Below are 13,172 nucleotides of genomic sequence, written 5' to 3' on the forward strand. Positions count from 1 at the left end.
CTTGCTTTGAAGCGATATGAATGCAGAATATTTCAGTAAATTAACTAAATTATCTCATGGGAACTTCTGCCCTATTATTTTAATTTTTCAAAATTATATACCTACGAAATCTAGTTCAAGTAACATAACAGCGAGGCTCCGACGAGAATCGAACTCATGATCTCCTGTTTACTAGACAGGCGCTTTAACCACTAAGCCACGGAGCCCTTGCTTTGAAGCGATATGAATGCTGAATATTCCAGTAATTTAACTAAATTAACTCATGGGAACTTTTGCCCTATTATTTTATTTTTTCAAAATTATATACCTACGAAATCTAGTTCAAGTAACATAACAGCGAGGCTCCGACGAGAATAGAACTCATGATCTCCTGTTTACTATACAGGCGCTTTAACCACTAAGCCACGGAGCCCTTGCTTTGAAGCGATATGAATGCTGAATATTTCAGTAAATTAACTAAATTATCTCATGGGAACTTTTACACTATTGTTTGCATATATGAATATCTAAATCAACTATTATTTTAAATTTTTCAAAATTTAATAGCTTCGAAATCTAGTTCAAGTAATATAACAGCAAGGCTCCGACGAGAATCGAACACATGATCTCCTGTTTACCAGACTGGCGCTTTAACCACTAAGCCACGGAGCCCTTGCTTTGAAGCGATATGAATGCAGAATATTTCAGTAAATTAACCAAATTATCTCATGGGAACTTTTGCCCTATTATTTTAATTTTTCAAAATTATATAGCTACGAAATCTAGTTCAAGTAACATAACAGCGAGGCTCCGACGAGAATCGAACTCATGATCTCCTGTTTACTAGACAGGCGCTTTTACCACTAAGCCACGGAGCCCTTGCTTTGAAGCGACATGAATGCTGAATATTCCAGTAATTTAACTAAATTAACTCATCGGAATTTTAACCCTATTGTTTTAATTTTTCAAAAATTAATAGCTACGAAATCTAGTTCAAGTAACATAACAGCAAGGCTCCGACGAGAATCGAACTCATGATCTCCTGTTTACTAGACAGGCGCTTTAACCACTAAGGCACGTAGCCCTTGCTTTGAAGCGATATGAATGCTGAATATTTCAGTAAATTAACTAAATTATCTCATGGGAACTTTAACACTATATTTTGCATATATGCATATCTAAATCAACTATATTTTTTAATTTTTCAAAATTTAATAGCTTCGAAATCTAGTTCAAGTAACATAACAGCGAGGCTCCGACGAGAATCGAACTCATGATCTCCTGTTTACTAGACAGGCGCTTTAACCACTAAGCCACGGAGCCCTTGCTTTGAAGCGACATGAATGCTGAGTATTCCAGTAATTTATTAAAATTAACTCATCGGAATTTTTACCCTATTGGTTTAATTTTTCAAAATTTAATAGCTTCGAAATCTAGTTCAAGTAATATAACAGCAAGGCTCCGACGAGAATCGAACACATGATCTCCTGTTTACAAGACTGGCGCTTTAACCACTAAGCCACGGAGCCCTTGCTTTGAAGCGATATGAATGCAGAATATTTCAGTAAATTAACCAAATTATCTCATGGGAACTTTTGCCCTATTATTTTAATTTTTCAAAATTATATAGCTACGAAATCTAGTTCAAGTAACATAACAGCGAGGCTCCGACGAGAATCGAACTCATGATCTCCTGTTTACAAGACATTCGCTTTAACCACTAAGCCACGGAGCCCTTGGTTTGAAGCGATATGAATGCAGAATATTTCAGTAAATTAACTAAATTATCTCATGGGAACTTTTGCCCTATTATTTTAATTTTTCAAGATTATATAGCTACGAAATCTAGTTCAAGTAACATAACAGCGAGGCTCCGACGAGAATCGAACTCATGATCTCCTGTTTACTAGACAGGCGCTTTAACCACTAAGCCACGGAGCCCTTGCTTTGAAGCGACATGAATGCTGAATATTCCAGTAATTTAACTAAATTAACTCCTCGGAATTTTTACCTTATTGTTTTAATTTTTCAAAATTTAATAGCTACGAAATAGGTCAAGTAACATAACAGCACGGCTCCGACGAGAATCGAACTCATGATCTCCGGTTTACTAGACAGGCGCTTTAACCACTAAGCCACGGAGCCCTTGCTTTGAAGCGATATGAATGCAGAATATTTCAGTAAATTAACCAAATTATCTCATGGGAACTTTTGCCCTATTATTTTAATTTTTCAAAATTATATAGCTACGAAATCTAGTTCAAGTAACATAACAGCGAGGCTCCGACGAGAATCGAACTCATGATCTCCTGTTTACTAGACAGGCGCTTTTACCACTAAGCCACGGAGCCCTTGCTTTGAAGCGACATGAATGCTGAATATTCCAGTAATTTAACTAAATTAACTCATCGGAATTTTAACCCTATTGTTTTAATTTTTCAAAAATTAATAGCTACGAAATCTAGTTCAAGTAACATAACAGCAAGGCTCCGACGAGAATCGAACTCATGATCTCCTGTTTACTAGACAGGCGCTTTAACCACTAAGGCACGTAGCCCTTGCTTTGAAGCGATATGAATGCTGAATATTTCAGTAAATTAACTAAATTATCTCATGGGAACTTTAACACTATATTTTGCATATATGCATATCTAAATCAACTATATTTTTTAATTTTTCAAAATTTAATAGCTTCGAAATCTAGTTCAAGTAACATAACAGCGAGGCTCCGACGAGAATCGAACTCATGATCTCCTGTTTACTAGACAGGCGCTTTAACCACTAAGCCACGGAGCCCTTGCTTTGAAGCGACATGAATGCTGAGTATTCCAGTAATTTATTAAAATTAACTCATCGGAATTTTTACCCTATTGGTTTATTTTTTCAAAATTTAATAGCTTCGAAATCTAGTTCAAGTAATATAACAGCAAGGCTCCGACGAGAATCGAACACATGATCTCCTGTTTACAAGACTGGCGCTTTAACCACTAAGCCACGGAGCCCTTGCTTTGAAGCGATATGAATGCAGAATATTTCAGTAAATTAACCAAATTATCTCATGGGAACTTTTGCCCTATTATTTTAATTTTTCAAAATTATATAGCTACGAAATCTAGTTCAAGTAACATAACAGCGAGGCTCCGACGAGAATCGAACTCATGATCTCCTGTTTACAAGACATTCGCTTTAACCACTAAGCCACGGAGCCCTTGGTTTGAAGCGATATGAATGCAGAATATTTCAGTAAATTAACTAAATTATCTCATGGGAACTTTTGCCCTATTATTTTAATTTTTCAAGATTATATAGCTACGAAATCTAGTTCAAGTAACATAACAGCGAGGCTCCGACGAGAATCGAACTCATGATCTCCTGTTTACTAGACAGGCGCTTTAACCACTAAGCCACGGAGCCCTTGCTTTGAAGCGACATGAATGCTGAATATTCCAGTAATTTAACTAAATTAACTCCTCGGAATTTTTACCTTATTGTTTTAATTTTTCAAAATTTAATAGCTACGAAATCTAGTTCAATTAACATAACAGCAAGGCTCTGACGAGAATCGAACTCATGATCTCCTGTTTACTAGACAGGCGCTTTAACCACTAAGGCTCGTAGCCCTTGCTTTGAAGCGATATGAATGCTGAATATTTCAGTAAATTAACTAAATTATCTCATGGGAACTTTTACACTATATTTTGCATATATGCATATCTAAATCAACTATATTTTTAAATTTTTCAAAATTTAATAGCTTCGAAATCTAGTTCAAGTAACATAACAGCGAGGCTCCGACGAGAATCGAACTCATGATCTCCTGTTTACTAGACAGGCGCTTTAACCACTAAGCCACGGAGCCCTTGCGTGGAAGCGACATGAATGCTGAGTATTCCAGTAATTTATTAAAATTAACTCATCGGAATTTTTACCCTATTGGTTTAATTTTTCAAAATTTAATAGCTACGAAATCTAGGTCAAGTAACATAACAGCGAGGCTCCGACGAGAATCGAACTCATGATCTCCGGTTTAATAGACAGGCGTTTTAACCACTAAGCCACGGAGCCCTTGCTCTGAAGCGATATGAATGCTGAATATTTCAGTAAATTAACTAAATTATCACATCGGAACTTTTACACTATTGTTTGCTTATATGCATATCTAAATCAACTATTATTTTTAATTTTTCAAAATTTAATAGCTTCGAAATCTAGTTCAAGTAATATAACAGCGAGGCTCCGACGAGAATCGAACTCATGATCTCCTGTTTACAAGACAGGCGCTTTAACCACTAAGCCACGGAGCCCTTGGTTTGAAGCGATATGAATGCAGAATATTTCAGTAAATTAACTAAATTATCTCATGGGAACTTTTGCCCTATTATTTTAATTTTTCAAGATTATATAGCTACGAAATCTAGTTCAAGTAACATAACAGCGAGGCTCCGACGAGAATCGAACTCATGATCTCCTGTTTACTAGACAGGCGCTTTAACCACTAAGCCACGGAGCCCTTGCTTTGAAGCGACATGAATGCTGAATATTCCAGTAATTTAACTAAATTAACTCCTCGGAATTTTTACCTTATTATTTTAGTTTTTCAAAAATTAATAGCTACGAAATAGGTCAAGTAACATAACAGCAAGGCTCCGACGAGAATCGAACTCATGATCTCCGGTTTACTAGACAGGCGCTTTAACCACTAAGCCACGGAGCCCTTGCTTTGAAGCGATATGAATGCAGAATATTCCAGTAATTTAACCAAATTAACTCATCGGAATTTTTACCCTATTGTTTTAATTTTTCAAAATTTAATAGCTACGAAATATAGTTCAAGTAACATAACAGCGAGGCTCCGACGAGAATCGAACTCATGATCTCCTGTTTTCAAGACAGGCGCTTTAACCACTAAGCCACGGAGCCCTTGCTTTGAAGCGACATGAATGCTGAATATTCCAGTAATTTAACTAAATTAACTCCTCGGAATTTTTACCCTATTGTTTTAATTTTTCAAAATTTAATAGCTACGAAATCTAGGTCAAGTAACATAACAGCAAGGCTCCGACGAGAATCGAACTCATGATCTCCTGTTTACTAGACATGCGCTTTAACCACTAAGCCACGGAGCCCTTGCTTTGAAGCGATATGAATGCTGAATATTTCAGTAAATTAACTAAATTATCTCATGGGAACTTTTACACTATTGTTTGCATATACGCATATCTAAATCAACTATTATTTTTAATTTTTCAAAATTTAATAGCTTCGAAATCTAGTTCAAGTAATATAACAGCAAGGCTCCGACGAGAATCGAACACTTGATCTCCTGTTTACATGACTGGCGCTTTAACCACTAAGCCACGGAGCCCTTGCTTTGAAGCGATATGAATGCAGAATATTTCAGTAAATTAACTAAATTATCTCATGGGAACTTTTGCCCTATTATTTTAATTTATCAAAATTATATAGCTACGAAATCTAGTTCAAGTAACATAACAGCGAGGCTCCGACGACAATCGAACTCATGATCTCCTGTTTACTAGACATGCGCTTTAACCACTAAGCCACGGAGCCCTTGCTTTGAAGCGATATGAATGGTGTATATTTCAGTAAATTAACTAAATTATCTCATGGGAACTTTAACACTATTGTTTGCATATATGCATATCTAAATCAACTATTATTTTTAATTTTTCAAATTTTAATAGCTTCGAAATCTAGTTCAAGTAATATAACTGCAAGGCTCCGAAGAGAATCGAACACATGATCTCCTGCTTACAAGACTGGCGCTTTAACCACTAAGCCACGGAGCCCTTGCTTTGAAGCGATATGAATGCAGAATATTTCAGTAAATTAACTAAATTATCTCATGGGAACTTTTGCCCTATTATTTTAATTTTTCAAAATTATATAGCTACGAAATCTAGTTCAAGTAACATAACAGCGAGGCTCCGACGAGAATCGCACTCATGATCTCCTGTTTACTAGACAGGCGCTTTAACCACTAAGCCACGGAGCCCTCGCTTTGAAGCGACATGAATGCTGAATATTCCAGTAATTTAACTAAATTATCTCATGGGAACTTTTACACTATTGTTTGCATATATGCATATCTAAATCAACTATAATTTTTAATTTTTCAAAATTTAATAGCTTCGAAATCTAGTTCAAGTAATATAACAGCTAGGCTCCGACGAGAATCGAACACATGATCACCTGTTTACAAGACAGGCGCTTTAACCACTAAGCCACGGAGCCCTTGGTTTGAAGCGATATGAATGCAGAATATTTCAGTAAATTAACTAAATTATCTCATGGGAACTTTTACACTATTGTTTGCATATATGCATATCTAAATCAACTATAATTTTTAATTTTTCAAAATTTAATAGCTTCGAAATCTAGTTCAAGTAATATAACAGCTAGGCTCCGACGAGAATCGAACACATGATCTCCTGTTTACAAGACAGGCGCTTTAACCACTAAGCCACCGAGCCCTTGGTTTGAAGCGATATGAATGCAGAATATTTCAGTAAATTAACTAAATTATCTCATGGGAACTTTTGCCCTATTATTTTAATTTTTACCTCTCCGAGTGACGTATGTCACGGAGAGGTATTACACCGGCCGTGTCTGTCTGTGTGTGTGTCTGTCTGTGTGTGTGTCTGGATGTGCCCGTATGTGTGGGTGTGTGTGTGTGTTTCTGTCTGTGTGTCTGTCTGTCAGACCCCACGTGACCGCGTTCGCAGTTTACAAATCGGAGCAAACAAATACCCGATTTCCGGAACGCGTTCGCGGTTCACGGAAATTTGGTCATTCATCTACCAACACCAGTCTTTACTAACTGGCTTCTAAGGACCACAATCTGCTAGTCTTTGTCCATCCCACATGGACACTAGTCTGTACATGCTTGCTTCCAAGCACCACCAACTTCTGTTCTTCGTCAATTTCACCTTGACTCCAGCTTCTATGCACCACCATCTTCTGTTCTTCGTCAATTCCACATTGACACCAGCTTCTATGCACCACCATCTTCAGGTCTTTTGTCCATTCCACGTGGACGCCGGTCAGTACATTCTGGCTTCTTTTCCACCGTCATCGTTGGGTTTCAAGATATACGCGGCGAGCGGCTAGGGTTACGAGAAACGTCTAGCCTCCCAATGGCAGGGCTTCCACCATCGGTTCACGCGAATGCGTTTTTATCTATTATTTGGTTTTAAGATATACGCGGCGATCAGCTAGGGTTACGAGAAACGTCTAGCCTCCCAATGCTTCCACCAAAGGTTCACGCGAATGCGTTTTTATCTATTATTATAATGGAAACGGATCATATATATACCCCAAAATTTGAAGAAAGCGGGCAAGTAGGGTACCCTTCACTTTAAACGTCAATATATAGCAAAGTTTGAAAGATATTATGAACAACTTTATTCAAAACGATTTAACTATTTTTAAAGTTATTTACTGGCGATTAAAATAATTAAAAATAATTATGTTTATTTAAATATTAAAGATAAACCCAAGTACCGAAGTCGTTTAATCATTGCCTCCTATATCTATCAAGGCCCGTGCATTGCGTTATATTTCCTACATTGCCTCCTATATCTTTCAAGGCCCGAGCATTGCAATATATTTTTGAAAATAACAACCACAATGGGAAGCTCCTCTCAAAATCATAATAATTTATTTTCTTTCTTAAATGAAATGAAAATATTTATAATATTTTCGGCAATTCGATTTGAATGGCTCTTTCTGATGTATCATTCTCTCAGCACTGTTCATAATGGACAGGAACATAGAGATTCGAGACACTATGAATTATGGTAGTGTTTCAAATCCTCTGTAATGAGGGCTTAACGACTTGGAGTGAGTCGAAAGATAAATACACATCCTATTTTTTAATTGTACCATGCGTACCACAATGTTGCCAGACGTTTATTGAAGGATGCTTGCGTACTTGGTACAGACTGTTACGTCTACCAAGTTTCCTAGTATCCAAGAATAAATAGGATTCATAGAAGCCAGTGTTAAGCGCATGTCAAGTCGTTAATTATATCGACGCAGTTAAATAGCTGATGGCATACTTTTATCCACTTTCTCATTGCGTTTCGAGTGGAAGTTCAACTTTGGCACTCGCTGTTGTCTGCTCGTTTTCCCCTTCCGCGTTTTTTTCGTTATAAACTTATGATTTAACGAACTGTTAAGATAAAATTTCATATTTCCTAAGACAGATAAGCTTCTACTCCTTTCATCTTACTCCCAGTTAGATTACAAGCTGGTGTTAAAAAAAATTCAACGGCGAAAAAAGTATTTGACAATCTAAGAATATTTTTTAAATATAAAAAAATGCTGTTTATTTTATACGCCCCCTATTTGTGAAAGACCTTTTTTACGCACTTTTATCATTCTTTATTTGAATTTCAAAGGTAGTACTTCATAATTCAATCTTCTGTAATAACTTTCTTCGGAAAATAATATTTTAAACGTTACAGAGTCTTGCAAGGGGATTGCTTTTGCGGATTTTGTGAGTATTTAACTGAATAATAAAATGGAGGAGGATAATAATTTAAGTAAAGAGGAAATCAGGAAACGTAAAGCAAGGGAAAGAATGAGGGCAAAAAGGTCAGATCCTGAATTTAGGAAACGAGAAAATGAAAGGAGAAGAGTGTTAGCAGCTGAAAAAAAGGCTGTTTCGGGAACAGGTTCTAGCACACCCAATGTTGGTCCTACCGCGAGGCCAGTTGGCCATGATTCTGCGAAAGATGACGCATTAAATAAAAGCTCTATTGAAAGTACCGTAAGCGTAGGCATATTTATTAATGAGGAACCAAATAATGTACAAAATGATAATGCTAATATTAGTGAAATAATCGAAGGCGATGAACAAGTACGAGCCTAGCTTATGTGTGATTGGGTTGTGGCTTCCATGTTTTGGGGACATTTGCTTTTTGTGTGGCGAGGTATGATTCAGCTTTGATATGGACAAATGTTACAAATCATACTGGTAGACTAAGAATACGGTTGAGGTATAGCGTGAGAGTAGAGTTTCCACAGCAATTGAGAGATATTGAAAAGGCTTGAACAATTGACTATTTTAAAATTGAATTCCTGCACTTGCAAAGAATTAAAAAAAGCGATAGATGCATATACTTAGGTTGTTTAAGGGGTAGTGATAGTCATCTCCACTCGGAGAGGTAATATATTGGCTTTCCCAACTTGTTCAAAATTATATAGCTACGAAATCTAGTTCAAGTAACATAACAGCGAGGCTCCGACGAGAATCGAACTTATGATCTCCTGTTTACTAGACAGGCGCTTTAACCACTAAGCCACGGAGCCCTTGGTATGAAGCGACATGAACACTGAATATTCCAGTAATTTAAGTAAATTAACTCCTCGGAATTTTTACCCTATTGTTTTAAATTTTCAAAATTTAATAGCTACGAAATCTAGGTCAAGTAACATAACAGCAATGATCCGACGAGAATCGAACTCATGATCTCCTGTTTACAAGACTGGCGCTTTAACCACTAAGCCACGGAGCCCTTGCTTTGAAGCGAGGTATGATTCAGCTTTGATATGGACAAATGTTACAAATCATACTGGTAGACTAAGAATACGGTTGAGGTATAGCGTGAGAGTAGAGTTTCCACAGCAATTGAGAGATATTGAAAAGGCTTGAACAATTGACTATTTTAAAATTGAATTCCTGCACTTGCAAAGAATTAAGAAAAGCGATAGATGCATATACTTAGGTTGTTTAAGGGGTAGTGATAGTCATCTCCACTCGGAGAGGTAATATTTTGGCTTTCCCAACTTGTTCAAAATTATATAGCTACGAAATCTAGTTCAAGTAACATAACAGCGAGGCTCCGACGAGAATCGAACTTATGATCTCCTGTTTACTAGACAGGCGCTTTAACCACTAAGCCACGGAGCCCTTGCTATGAAGCGACATGAACACTGAATATTCCAGTAATTTAACTAAATTAACTCCACGGAATTTTTACCCTATTGTTTTAAATTTTCAAAATTTAATAGCTACGAAATCTAGGTCAAGTAACATAACAGCAATGATCCGACGAGAATCGAACTCATGATCTCCTGTTTACAAGACTGGCGCTTTAACCACTAAGCCACGGAGCCCTTGCTTTGAAGCGACATGAATGCTGAATATTCCAGTAATTTAACTAAATTATCTCATGGGAACTTTTACACTATTGTTTGCATATATGCAAATCTAAATCAACTATAATTTTTAATTTTTCAAAATTTAGTAGCTTCGAAATCTAGTTCAAGTAATATAACAGCCAGGCTCCGACGAGAATCGAACACCTGATCTCCTGTTTACAATACTGGCGCTTTAATCACTAAGCCACGGAGCCCTTGCTTTGAAGCGATATGAATGCTGAATATTTCAGTAAATTAACTAAATTATCTCATGGGAACTTTTGCCCTATTATTTTAATTTTTCAAAATTATATAGCTACGAAATCTAGTTCAAGTAACATAACAGCGAGGCTCCGACGAGAATCGAACTCATGATCTCCTGTTTCCTAGACAGGCGCTTTAACCACTAAGCCACGGAGCCCTCGCTTTGAAGCGACATGAATGCTGAATATTCCAGTAATTTAACTAAATTAACTCATCGGAATTTTTACCCTATTGTTTTAATTTTTCAAAATTTAATAGCTACGAAATATAGTTCAAGTAACATAACAGCGAGGCTCCGACGAGAATCGAACTCATGATCTCCTGTTTTCAAGACAGGCGCTTTAACCACTAAGCCACGGAGCCCTTGCTTTGAAGCGACATGAATGCTGAATATTCCAGTAATTTAACTAAATTAACTCCTCGGAATTTTTACCCTATTGTTTTAATTTTTCAAAATTTAATAGCTACGAAATCTAGGTCAAGTAACATAACAGCAAGGCTCCGACGAGAATCGAACTCATGATCTCCTGTTTACTAGACATGCGCTTTAACCACTAAGCCACGGAGCCCTTGCTTTGAAGCGATATGAATGCTGAATATTTCATTAAATTAACTAAATTATCTCATGGGAACTTTAACACTATTGTTTGCATATATGCATATCTAAATCAACTATTATTTTTAATTTTTCAAAATTTAATAGCTTCGAAATCTAGTTCAAGTAATATAACAGCAAGGCTCCGAAGAGAATCGAACACATGATCTCCTGTTTACAAGACTGGCGCTTTAACCACTAAGCCACGGAGCCCTTGCTTTGAAGCGATATGAATGCAGCATATTTCAGTAAATTAACTAAATTATCTCATGGGAACTTTTGCCCTATTATTTTAATTTTTCAAAATTATATAGCTACGAAATCTAGTTCAAGTAACATAACAGCGAGGCTCCGACGAGAATCGAACTCATGATCTCCTGTTACTAGACAGGCGCTTTAACCACTAAGCCACGGAGCCCTCGCTTTGAAGCGACATGAATGCTGAATATTCCAGTAATTTAACTAAATTAACTCATCGGAATTTTTACCCTATTGTTTTAATTTTTCAAAATTTAATAGCTACGAAATATAGTTCAAGTAACATAACAGCGAGGCTCCCACGAGAATCGAACTCATGATCTCCTGTTTACTAGACAGGCGCATTAACCACTAAGCCACGGAGCCCTTGCTTTGAAGCGATATGAATGCTAAATATTTCAGTAAATTAACTAAATTATCTCATGGGAACTTTTACACTATTGTTTGCGTATATGCATTTCTAAATCAACTATTATTTTTAATTTTTCAAAATTTAATAGCTTCGAAATCTAGTTCAAGTAATATAACAGCAAGGCTCCGACGAGAATCGAACACATGATCTCCTGTTTACAAGACTGGCGCTTTAACCACTAAGCCACGGAGCCCTTGCTTTGAAGCGACATGAATGCTGAATATTCCAGTAATTTAACTAAATTAACTCGTCGGAATTTTTACCCTATTGTTTCAATTTTTCAAAATTTAATAGCTACGAAATCTAGGTCAAGTAACATAACAGCAAGGCTCCGACGAGAATCGAACTCATGATCTCCTGTTTCCTAGACAGGCGCTTTAACCACTAAACCACGGAGCCCTTGCTTTGAAGCGATATGAATGCTGAATATTTCAGTAAATTAACTAAATTATCTCATGGGAACTTTTACACTATTGTTTGCATATATGCATATCTAAATCAACTATAATTTTTAATTTTTCAAAATTTAATAGCTTCGAAATCTAGTTCAAGTAATATAACAGCCAGGCTCCGACGAGAATCGAACATCTGATCTCCTGTTTACAAGACTGGCGCTTTAATCACTAAGCCACGGAGCCCTTGCTTTGAAGCGATATGAATGCTGAATATTTCAGTAAATTAACTAAATTATCTCATGGGAACTTTTACAGTATTGTTTGCATATATGCATTTCTAAATCAACTATTATTTTTAATTTTTCAAAATTTAATAGCTTCGAAATCTATTTCAAGTAATATAACAGCAAGGCTCCGACAAGAATCGAACTCATGATCTCCTGTTTACTAGACAGGCTCTTTAACCACTAAGCCACGGAGCCCTTGCTTTGAAGCGACATGAATGCTGAATATTCCAGTAATTTAACTAAATTAACTCCTCGGAATTTTTACCCTATTATTTTAATTTTTCAAAATTTAATAGCTACGAAATGTAGGTCAAGTAACATAACAGCAAGGCTCCGAAGAGAATCGAACTCATGATCTCCTGTTTACTAGACAGGCGCTTTAACCGCTAAGCCACGGAGCCCTTGCTTTGAAGCGATATGAATGCTAAATATTTCAGTAAATTAACTAAATTATCTCATGGGAACTTTTACACTATTGTTTGCGTATATGCATTTCTAAATCAACTATTATTTTTAATTTTTCAAAATTTAATAGCTTCGAAATCTAGTTCAAGTAATATAACAGCAAGGCTCCGACGAGAATCGAACATCTGATCTCCTGTTTACAAGACTGGCGCTTTAATCACTAAGCCACGGAGCCCTTGCTTTGAAGCGATATGAATGCTGAATATTTCAGTAAATTAACTAAATTATCTCATGGGAACTTTTACAGTATTGTTTGCATATATGCATTTCTAAATCAACTATTATTTTTAATTTTTCAAAATTTAATAGCTTCGAAATCTATTTCAAGTAATATAACAGCAAGGCTCCGA

At 36.4% G+C, this 13,172-nt stretch overlaps 24 non-coding genes across 24 annotated transcripts; all 24 read right to left on the minus strand.

Annotated features, from left to right (window-relative positions):
- Positions 1–133: 133 nt before the first annotated feature.
- On the minus strand, positions 134–206 carry TRNAT-AGU (transfer RNA threonine (anticodon AGU)). The gene has a single exon. It is a non-coding gene; the product is annotated as a tRNA-Thr (tRNA).
- A 372-nt stretch (positions 207–578) lies between these two features.
- TRNAT-GGU (transfer RNA threonine (anticodon GGU)) lies at positions 579–651 on the minus strand. Its single transcript has one exon. It is a non-coding gene; the product is annotated as a tRNA-Thr (tRNA).
- A 133-nt stretch (positions 652–784) lies between these two features.
- Positions 785–857, minus strand: TRNAT-AGU (transfer RNA threonine (anticodon AGU)). Its single transcript has one exon. It is a non-coding gene; the product is annotated as a tRNA-Thr (tRNA).
- A 372-nt stretch (positions 858–1,229) lies between these two features.
- TRNAT-AGU (transfer RNA threonine (anticodon AGU)) lies at positions 1,230–1,302 on the minus strand. Its single transcript has one exon. It is a non-coding gene; the product is annotated as a tRNA-Thr (tRNA).
- Positions 1,303–1,641: 339 nt separating this feature from the next.
- Positions 1,642–1,714, minus strand: TRNAT-UGU (transfer RNA threonine (anticodon UGU)). The gene has a single exon. It is a non-coding gene; the product is annotated as a tRNA-Thr (tRNA).
- A 133-nt stretch (positions 1,715–1,847) lies between these two features.
- On the minus strand, positions 1,848–1,920 carry TRNAT-AGU (transfer RNA threonine (anticodon AGU)). Its single transcript has one exon. It is a non-coding gene; the product is annotated as a tRNA-Thr (tRNA).
- A 131-nt stretch (positions 1,921–2,051) lies between these two features.
- On the minus strand, positions 2,052–2,124 carry TRNAT-AGU (transfer RNA threonine (anticodon AGU)). Its single transcript has one exon. It is a non-coding gene; the product is annotated as a tRNA-Thr (tRNA).
- Positions 2,125–2,257: 133 nt separating this feature from the next.
- Positions 2,258–2,330, minus strand: TRNAT-AGU (transfer RNA threonine (anticodon AGU)). Its single transcript has one exon. It is a non-coding gene; the product is annotated as a tRNA-Thr (tRNA).
- Positions 2,331–2,702: 372 nt separating this feature from the next.
- Positions 2,703–2,775, minus strand: TRNAT-AGU (transfer RNA threonine (anticodon AGU)). The gene has a single exon. It is a non-coding gene; the product is annotated as a tRNA-Thr (tRNA).
- Positions 2,776–3,114: 339 nt separating this feature from the next.
- TRNAT-UGU (transfer RNA threonine (anticodon UGU)) lies at positions 3,115–3,187 on the minus strand. Its single transcript has one exon. It is a non-coding gene; the product is annotated as a tRNA-Thr (tRNA).
- A 133-nt stretch (positions 3,188–3,320) lies between these two features.
- Positions 3,321–3,393, minus strand: TRNAT-AGU (transfer RNA threonine (anticodon AGU)). Its single transcript has one exon. It is a non-coding gene; the product is annotated as a tRNA-Thr (tRNA).
- A 372-nt stretch (positions 3,394–3,765) lies between these two features.
- Positions 3,766–3,838, minus strand: TRNAT-AGU (transfer RNA threonine (anticodon AGU)). Its single transcript has one exon. It is a non-coding gene; the product is annotated as a tRNA-Thr (tRNA).
- Positions 3,839–3,971: 133 nt separating this feature from the next.
- Positions 3,972–4,044, minus strand: TRNAN-AUU (transfer RNA asparagine (anticodon AUU)). The gene has a single exon. It is a non-coding gene; the product is annotated as a tRNA-Asn (tRNA).
- A 166-nt stretch (positions 4,045–4,210) lies between these two features.
- Positions 4,211–4,283, minus strand: TRNAT-UGU (transfer RNA threonine (anticodon UGU)). The gene has a single exon. It is a non-coding gene; the product is annotated as a tRNA-Thr (tRNA).
- A 133-nt stretch (positions 4,284–4,416) lies between these two features.
- On the minus strand, positions 4,417–4,489 carry TRNAT-AGU (transfer RNA threonine (anticodon AGU)). The gene has a single exon. It is a non-coding gene; the product is annotated as a tRNA-Thr (tRNA).
- A 337-nt stretch (positions 4,490–4,826) lies between these two features.
- On the minus strand, positions 4,827–4,899 carry TRNAS-UGA (transfer RNA serine (anticodon UGA)). Its single transcript has one exon. It is a non-coding gene; the product is annotated as a tRNA-Ser (tRNA).
- Positions 4,900–6,161: 1,262 nt separating this feature from the next.
- TRNAT-UGU (transfer RNA threonine (anticodon UGU)) lies at positions 6,162–6,234 on the minus strand. The gene has a single exon. It is a non-coding gene; the product is annotated as a tRNA-Thr (tRNA).
- Positions 6,235–6,400: 166 nt separating this feature from the next.
- On the minus strand, positions 6,401–6,473 carry TRNAT-UGU (transfer RNA threonine (anticodon UGU)). The gene has a single exon. It is a non-coding gene; the product is annotated as a tRNA-Thr (tRNA).
- A 2,769-nt stretch (positions 6,474–9,242) lies between these two features.
- On the minus strand, positions 9,243–9,315 carry TRNAT-AGU (transfer RNA threonine (anticodon AGU)). Its single transcript has one exon. It is a non-coding gene; the product is annotated as a tRNA-Thr (tRNA).
- A 528-nt stretch (positions 9,316–9,843) lies between these two features.
- On the minus strand, positions 9,844–9,916 carry TRNAT-AGU (transfer RNA threonine (anticodon AGU)). The gene has a single exon. It is a non-coding gene; the product is annotated as a tRNA-Thr (tRNA).
- A 578-nt stretch (positions 9,917–10,494) lies between these two features.
- TRNAP-AGG (transfer RNA proline (anticodon AGG)) lies at positions 10,495–10,567 on the minus strand. The gene has a single exon. It is a non-coding gene; the product is annotated as a tRNA-Pro (tRNA).
- A 133-nt stretch (positions 10,568–10,700) lies between these two features.
- Positions 10,701–10,773, minus strand: TRNAS-UGA (transfer RNA serine (anticodon UGA)). Its single transcript has one exon. It is a non-coding gene; the product is annotated as a tRNA-Ser (tRNA).
- A 1,228-nt stretch (positions 10,774–12,001) lies between these two features.
- On the minus strand, positions 12,002–12,074 carry TRNAP-AGG (transfer RNA proline (anticodon AGG)). Its single transcript has one exon. It is a non-coding gene; the product is annotated as a tRNA-Pro (tRNA).
- Positions 12,075–12,685: 611 nt separating this feature from the next.
- On the minus strand, positions 12,686–12,758 carry TRNAT-AGU (transfer RNA threonine (anticodon AGU)). The gene has a single exon. It is a non-coding gene; the product is annotated as a tRNA-Thr (tRNA).
- Positions 12,759–13,172: the final 414 nt, after the last annotated feature.

Source organism: Phalangium opilio, unplaced genomic scaffold (genome assembly GCF_054372755.1).
Source record: "Phalangium opilio isolate 3A_F unplaced genomic scaffold, DU_Popi_V2 ptg000063l_1, whole genome shotgun sequence".
NCBI classification, from domain to species: Eukaryota; Metazoa; Arthropoda; class Arachnida; order Opiliones; family Phalangiidae; genus Phalangium; species Phalangium opilio.